Source organism: Myotis daubentonii, chromosome 10 (genome assembly GCF_963259705.1).
Source record: "Myotis daubentonii chromosome 10, mMyoDau2.1, whole genome shotgun sequence".
Classification (NCBI taxonomy): Eukaryota; Metazoa; Chordata; class Mammalia; order Chiroptera; family Vespertilionidae; genus Myotis; species Myotis daubentonii.
Genome location: NC_081849.1, coordinates 24,658,266 through 24,666,607, shown reverse-complemented (window position 1 = coordinate 24,666,607; position 8,342 = coordinate 24,658,266). Strand labels below are relative to the sequence as shown.

Here is an 8,342-nt window from a genome sequence, read left to right as displayed (position 1 = left end):
TCTTCTTGATGTATGAGTCCTATTATTGTGATGCTAGTATTTATTCTTTCTCATCAAAACAACATGTGACAATCATAGAAAATTTGTAAGGAATAGCAAAAATATCACACTACCTAATGGAAACCATTATTAACATCTTGCTGCATATCCTTCTGGTGTTCATAATCTGAGCTTTTATATATTTAAGGCCATATTGTTTTATACTTCTTTCCTCTACTTAGTAAAGTATAAGCATTCTCTTTTTTAAATGGGCTTTGTAAATATTTTAATTATTTTGTATGACCAAGAAATAGTTATTGGATATACATTAGCTTCAATAACATTTTTCCAACTCAATGTTTCTCATAGAGGTCAAATAATATTATAAAGAATTAATGAAAAAATAACCAATGGACATAAGACACTGGGGGATAGGGGAGGCTAGGGGACTGTCTAGGGCGGGGGGATAAAATGGACACATATGTAATACCCTTTGTAATACTTTAAGCAATAAAAAAAAAAGAATTAATGAAAAATCTTAATTCTCTACCCCTTCTTAAGCTTTTTTTTTTTAAAATATGTTTTTACTGATTTTTTAGAGACAAAAGGGAAGGGAGAGGGAGGGGGAGAGAGAGAGAGAAACATCAATGAGAGAGAAACATCAATTGGCTACCTCCTGCACACCCCCTACCTGGGCATGTGCCCTGACCTGGAATCAAACTGGTGACCTCTAGGTTCATGGGATGATGCTCAACCAACTGGGCCACAATGGCCAGGGCAAACTTTTTAAATGTATGCTTTTCTGTTTTCCTTTTGAGATCAGCTTCTCTTACCCCCACCATTTGCTTGTCTCCCCCCCCCCTTCTAACTTCCTATATCTGGCAACATTTCACCTAACATCATATTTCATAATTTGCAGTGTCATTAAGTATTCCCCAAAAACCATTATTTAAACATAATGAGTTTATTATAATTTATTTAGTCACATGCTCCCCTCCACTTTAGGATGTTTACATTGTTCTCAACATTATGTTATTGTAAGGATGTCCTTGTACAACTATCTTCCTGTGTATCTGTGATTGTTTCTTTCGGAGATATTTATAGACATGTTATGAGTCAAAACAGTTTGTTGGCTTATAGAAAGGTATTGCAGATTTCCTGAAATGATTGTCTCACCTCACTTCACTAGCTTTATTCTCTCCTTTTAAACCCTCACCCAAGAATATGTTTATTGATTTTGAGAGGAGAAGGGGAGAAGGAGAAGCTCGATGCAGTTGCCTTCCATATGCACCCTGACAGGGCATTGAACCAACAATCTAGCTTTACTCTTATTGTTGTCCATCTTTGTGAATTTGATTGGTGAAAACTTGGTGTTTGCTAGTGAAATTCAACACTGTTTCATGTTAATTGGCCTTTTATATTTTGGGGTGAAGAGTCTATTAGCATTATTTACCTTTTACAGTGATCTATAATTATAAAAGCGTAATATGCTAATTAGACCAGACGTCCTTCCAGACGAAGCCAGGGCTGCGAGGGAAACCCGGGTCCCAGCTGCCTGCCCGTGGCTGTAGGGAAGCTCAGGTCCCGGGTGCCAGAGGGAAGCCGGTGCTGGCACCTGGGGAAGGAAGGCCTACTCTTGCACAAAATTCATGCACCGGGCCTCTAGTAATCATATAAAGTCTATTACCATGTTGCAAGTATCTTATTTTTTGTTTACCTTTCAGTTTTGTCTGCTGCTCTTGGACATACAGGAATTTTACATGTTATTAATGTAGGGAAGATGGATTCAGTTATGCTTTTTGTTACTTTCCTCATTGCTTTTATAAAGCTAAGACTTCCTATCTCAAATTCATAAATATTTTTCTAATTTTTTTTCTTTCCCCCCCCTCTTATATTTAACTTTTGACTCTCTACACTATTAATTTTGGTGAAGCTTATAAAGTAGGAGATACATTATTTTTCCTAGAATATTATCTGGTTCTCGTGTTTGTCCAAAATCCCAGGAAAGCTGTGATATGAACCAAAACAAGTGCTTTTTCTTATTTCGGTGCCTTGATTGCCCCACTGTAGAAAGTGAGGAGGCTGTGATAGCCCTGTGGAGGGCAGGAGCCGGGAAGAGGGGCCGGGACCTCCTCAGAAGCTTTCCCCCTCAGCCCAGAACTTCCCTGGTATTTCTGGGTAACTGGTTCATCTTTCCTTAAGTTAGTCAACCAGTGTGACAGCAAGTTGAGTAAGATTACAGTGCCATTTAATACTCTGTACCTTGGACAGTTTGTGCTTCTTACCTTTGCTAACTGTTCTTAACCTACCTCAGGCTTCCCTTCTGAAAGGCTTCTGTCTTTCCTAATAATTTCTCCTTTTGCCCAGCTACCTCTTGTGTTTCAGAATTAAAGAAGGATGAGCTAGTCCTCAAGAAATACCCAGAAATGGTTGCTGGCCCTGACCTGGCCCTGCCACTTGCCCAGAGCTGTGGCATAAATTTGTTGTCAAGGTTGAAATAAAAATAGGGAAAGCATTTTGAAAAATGTGAGACACTAAAGTGATAAAAGTAATAGCTTGAGATATAAATACCTGCTCTCAACCTTGTTGTGTATTATCCGGATTAAGAAATTATTATTAACATATTAGTAACAGAAACGGCATTGAGAAACAAAACAGCCACAGGCCACACCTTTTGAGTTTCAAACACATTCATGTTAACATCTTCCGTAGCACAGAGAATGTGTCTTCAGGCATTTTTGTACAATAGAGTCACCTATCAGGCGGCCCATTATTCTTACTAAAGCGTTTTAACATTCATCTTCACTTTCTGATTCTGACTGCGTGAACGTGGTCTGCGGCGTGACTTGCATAACACACAAGGAGGATTCGGGTGCTCTGTGACGGTGACCCTATCACCAGCTTTCGTGCCTCAGATGAAAACTGTGTGGATCTGGCATTTCCATCGTGGGAACATACTTGCTGTAATAAAATACAGTGATTACTTGTAATCTGTAGAACTTGCATGGAGTCTGGCTAAACCGAAACCATTTTCTTCTCTGCTCCGGGAACACACAGCCCTACCTATCAAATAAAGCATAAGTACTTGTACATAGCTGCAGCCGATGTTCTGTTTGATTACACTTATGGATGGCCTGATATTTAAATAACATTGAAAAATCGCCTTGACGTAATCTCTGAGCGGGTATGATTGTCAGAGAAACAGTTCCTTTATTAATTAAACTTTCATTTCTCACTGCATGGCTTTGATCTCGTAACATTTTTTTAAATGCCTTGAAGGCTTACTCTCAAACCTTCCAAATAAATTATTATTTCTCAAAAGCCACAGTATGTTCATGGCTCGATGAGTCCCACAGACAGTATTTGTAAACCCCTGTTAAGTTTTTCTTCGTGTGCTCGTCTGCTGCATAATTTCCTCTGCTGTTGGGTCACATGACTCCTCCCCTCCATGATATACGCACTTAAAATTTTTACTTCCTGATTGAGCCATCGAGATTATATAAAATGTAAATCCGTCTAAATACCTAACAACAGGAATTTTAAGAGAAAAATGCTGTCTTGTTTTTCTGTTTCATTATTGACGCCTGAAAAAATCCGAGTGCTTCCCTGTTTGTGTATTTGGAAACACGAGACTGTTAGGGATTGTTTTTGTCCCTTCCCTTTCAGATTGAGTCAGAGTTTGCTTTCATTATAAAAATAACGTACCAGGGAGAGAGACCGTGGGAGTGGTATGGTTGCAGGACTGAAACCATCAAAACGGTTCCGATCACACAGAGCCGTTCGCTTACCTGTTAGTCTTTCTGGTCGGCATGAAGAGGGCAGCATCTCTCAGAAGGTAACGATTTGATATTTCAGAATCGTAATGGCCACTCAGCCCTTCTGCTGCCTCCTATAAATTGCAGTAATTCCTAGCAGGCTGGGTGACACTTGTTTCATCATGGATCTTAAAATCCCTCACATTTTCTCAAAGCAGTTCTGAAGTTGTCATAGTAACAGCATGATGTCTGGAGGGGCTTTTTAGTAGCTCTTTAGCTAGAGTTAATTAATTTTATGAACTCTGTGGATGTTTTTGTTTTCACTCCTCTGACAAACAAGGGCCATCGTTGCTCAAATATGTATTTCATGTTCGTTATTTCTTGGTGACTAGTTAAAGGACTTGGTGTGTGTGTGTGTGTGTGTGTGTGTGTGTGTGTGTGTGTGTGTGTTTTAAGTTTCAGGAAAGGAACAAGAAAGTTATCAGTTGATTTCACATAGGTTAAACTTGGATTTTTAGTTACTTCTCTATAAAATCGTACTACCATTGTAGGACCAGAATTCAGTTTTATTATGGGTTATGAGAGATGTTCCCCAAAATTTAATGACTTATGTCCAGGTGTCTCAACTACCCTTTGCTTTGATTCTGATCTATTTGGAATAAGAACTGAGGAACACGGGCGGGAAATCTGTCAGACTTACAGGAGAAAATTACTTCTTTAAAAATGCAGCACTCATCCAACAGCACAAGCATGTTCACCAAAGGGAGTGAGGGTGAGGGGGAGAGGATACGTCTGGCTTTGTCAAAATTAAAACTTCAATACTCCTTGCAACTAAAAAAATACAGTAAATTATCCTCTAGGAAAGTCTGCAGGAATATTTTATGGGGAGAAAGTAGGTCAGGATCGCCTATTAGCAAGTCTCTGTGGCAGAAAGTCTTGCCAATATGGCCATCGGGGAGCGAGGGAGCCTCTCTCTTGGGCAGGGAGAGGGTCAGAAGAAAGAATGGTCTGTGCTAGGTCTGGACGCTGAGACTTTAAAAAGTGTCACATGTTTGATGCTTTTGTGTTCTTGTGAAAGTGATGAGAGAGATGGGACACTTGCAGCAGCTGTCATGTGCGTTCCGTGGGTTTAATGCTCACGCCAGTGTCCTCTCGGCTCTGGGGCGTGTTGGTCCAGCCGCGCGGCAGGAAGGTGCGGCCAGCAGCGGCGAAGGTGCTAATGCCGGGCCGGTGATGTCAGGAGGGACCAGACAGCGCTTTCAAAACGCGGCAGTAAACAAGGTGAAAGTGTCCCTCTTTGCTGGAAGGAGGTTTGTTTTTATGAGCTGGACAGGACACGGATGAAGTATTTCCAAAACAAACATCCAATCTGTATGCTTTGTTTGTTTGTTTACTTTTTGGATTTAAAAAAATTAACCTGATGAGATTTAGTGAGGGCTGCATTTTTTAAGCAGACTTATACTGTTTTCCTGTTCTTTTTAAAATTGATTCTCTCAAAAAATCTTGAGTTTTCACAGAGAAATGAAAATACTCCTGATCTTAAATGCAGGTTTAGTGAGCAAGATGGGACCCAGTACAGGGCAAATGCCGATCACAATCACCAGTAAAATATGCCTTCTAATTTTGTACCTTTTGCTCTTTTTAAAATGTGCGTTGAGTGCGAGAAAGTGAGTGGTGCAGAATACTGCTGACTGCGTGGTTCTCGTCTTCATACAATTTCCAACCTTGAACCTGAGAATGTCAGAGGCTGGCGTCTCTGGACACTCATCTGAGCAGTTATCTGCCGGTGCCCGGCTCCTGAGCGAACGCGTGGGTGTCCCGGGCGTGTGTGGTAACAGCAGTGGTGCCACGCAGCGCCCAGAGGTCGCCTCGCTCTCTCCTGGGGATCCCTGGTCCTTGCTGCCTCTGATGAACTGTGAACTTGGGGCGTCCTGGCAAGCGCAGGCGTTTGGGAGTCCACGGCAAACCTGGACGTAGCAGAAGCCCGGCTTTTAAAGTGAAAGCAGGGCCTTGGGGAAGGACCGCCTCGCCTCCTTCCTGACTTGCCTACTGCGCTGGAAAACAAAGTAAGTGCTGTTTGTTTCTTCCTTAGTCACTCCTCTGCGTGTTTTCTCTTGCTCGCACTGTTAGACAGCCAGTATCTGACAAATGCCGCGTGTAACCCTTCATTGGGAAGGAAGGAGGGTATGAAGTCTGTCCCGTCGTTCATTGCTGCTTTGATCTTTTCTGTCCTCCTGTATCTAGCCTGCTGGCTTGCTTGTTAGAGATAGCCGGAGACAGAAACAAGTTGTTGTTGTGTTTTAATGGTTCAAGAACTTTGCCACTAATTAAATGACAGTGACACAGACACTGTCAGTAGCGCATCGAGCAAAACAGCCCCAGTTCACTGCCCCTGTTCTCGCTGGGAAGCAGGAAGAGGTGTGTGTACAAGACAAATACAGTGTCCCCGTGTGGGGACTGCAGAAATTAGGTGGGAATGGCTTCTGGACAAGAGGCTGCAATTTAAAAACCAGATTGGTAGTTACAAAATAGTCACTGGATGTAAAGTACAGCACGGAATAGAATCAGTAATACTGTAACACCTGTGTATGGTGTCAGGCGGGCACTAGAATGACCAGGGGAACACTTTATTTATAAAGTACATGGTTGTGTAACCGCTGTGCTGCACACCTGAAACTGATACACAGTAACACTCAATGTAAACGTAATTGAAAAATAACAACAAAAAAGAAAAAGAAGAAAGAAAGAAAGAAGAAAAAGAAAGAAAGAAAGAAAGAAAGAAAGAAAGAAAGAAAGAAAGAAAGAAAGAAAGAAAGAAAGAAAGAAAGAAAGGAGGAAGTCGGACAGGGACTGGAAAGAAACTGAGAAATAGAAATTGTTTAATGATGTTGGGGAAAAACAGATTTAATATAAAAATGGGATAAAGTGTATAAAAGAACCTAACCTTGTCAACAGAAACTGAACTTTTCCTTCATATTAGAAAGTTTCATAGGAAATGGGTTTAATGCCTTTTAGAAAATAATTAAGAATCTTCATCACCTAGACCCCAGGGGTGGGGAACCTTTTTTCTGCCAATGGCCACTTGGATATTTATAAATCATTTGACGTCCGTACAAAATTATCAACTTAAAAATCAGCCCACTGTATTTGGTCAAACATTTAATTAACCCACCCTTAATGCCAGACCAAATGACTTCTCCGGCCTTATATGGCCTGTGGGCCAGACGTTCCCCACCCCCTACCTGTACAGAAGATTCTGTGACTCCAGCCGAATTCTAACGCTTGGCCCTGCCTTCCATTTGTGCTTGTTTCTTATGCTGATCCTGCCACCACAGATGTTGCAAGGCTTGATACATTTTTAATACCAAGTTCTATGGTTTTGGAAGTACAAAACAAATGTAATTGCAGAGTGTTTTATGATCTGTAATGAAATTATCCTTCCTTATAGAACGGACTGTTTTTACTGTAGCATTTTCTTGACTTAAACGGTAACACTTTGAAGGGTAGAAGGAGCCAGGACCGCAGAGTGGCAGTGGAAGCAGAATCGGGGTCTAGTACCGAGTCTAAATCTCGCTCCAAATGCTGTGTGAATCTGGTAGGGCCTCGGGGCCAGGAGAATTCACATTTTGTCTCGAAGTGGTGATCATAAGACTTGGGGTGTCAGTATTTCATCTGACACACTTTAAGCTCCTTCTCTCAATGGATGTCTGTGAATTAATTCAGCAAACACCTTTAGGTGCCTCTGTCATATATAGCATTGGTCTCAGAGCTTTAGTTTTTCATAGTTAACTTTACAGAGATTTGGTTATAAGTTAAAGGTCGAGAGCAGTTTGAAACGAGGGTGAAGGAGCCGAGCATTACCATCGAAGCGATTGGGTAAGGTTGGTGCCAAGTGAGCAGGGCTGTCCCCGTCTGAGCTGCCCTCCTAATTAAAGGGAAGGTGGCTGCCATCTGTCTTCTTTCACTCGAGGCTGCAGGGGACCGGGTGTGGAGGGAAGCACCCCCTCCCCTTTATTCCCCCCCCCCCACTCTTTTTTATAGGCTGCTTTCTCCCCAGCCAGTGACCCAGAAGGTCATTGATGATCTGTCTCTCTCAGGATGAATAGTATCGTAAGCATGCAAGGCACTTGCAAAGAAAGTTTACAACACCCACTGATGCGTTCAGAATGCTGCTTGAATTAAGTCTGAGAGTATTGAAATCTCTGCTCTGGTGTCTTTGCCCCTTCGTTATAGAGGGCAGGAAAAGTGGGGAGTTTTACTTTTATTGATTTTGCTTTTACATGAAAAAAATTTTACACTCCACTGGGCATAATCAGAAGATGGCAGCACATAGCTATCCAGTGGGGATGTAGGAATATTATTCTTATCCGAGTCAAGGGCACGTGTAAGTTGTGATGTACACGTGCCATCTCAAGGGAAATGGTGGTCGAGGATGTTAACAGATGTCTAAGTTGGTCTGCGGCTCCTTCTTGGACCAATTACTGAAATAATTCACACTGTTTATTCTTCAGTGGAGCAATAATAAGCCTTCTGGGAGAATTAAGTTAGTTTGGGCTCATGGCTTAATCTGAAAGTCCTCTTAACAAAATGACTGCACTTTCTTGCCTC

The 8,342-nt window shown here is 41.7% G+C and overlaps 1 long non-coding RNA gene across 1 annotated transcript; it reads right to left on the bottom strand.

Annotated features, from left to right (window-relative positions):
- Positions 1-1,862: 1,862 nt before the first annotated feature.
- LOC132242769 (uncharacterized) lies at positions 1,863-5,909 on the bottom strand. Its single transcript, XR_009454703.1, has 2 exons — positions 4,833-5,909; positions 1,863-2,936 (listed from the first exon to the last, which is right to left on the bottom strand). It is a non-coding gene; the product is annotated as an uncharacterized LOC132242769 (long non-coding RNA).
- Between the last annotated feature and the right edge of the window lie 2,433 nt (positions 5,910-8,342).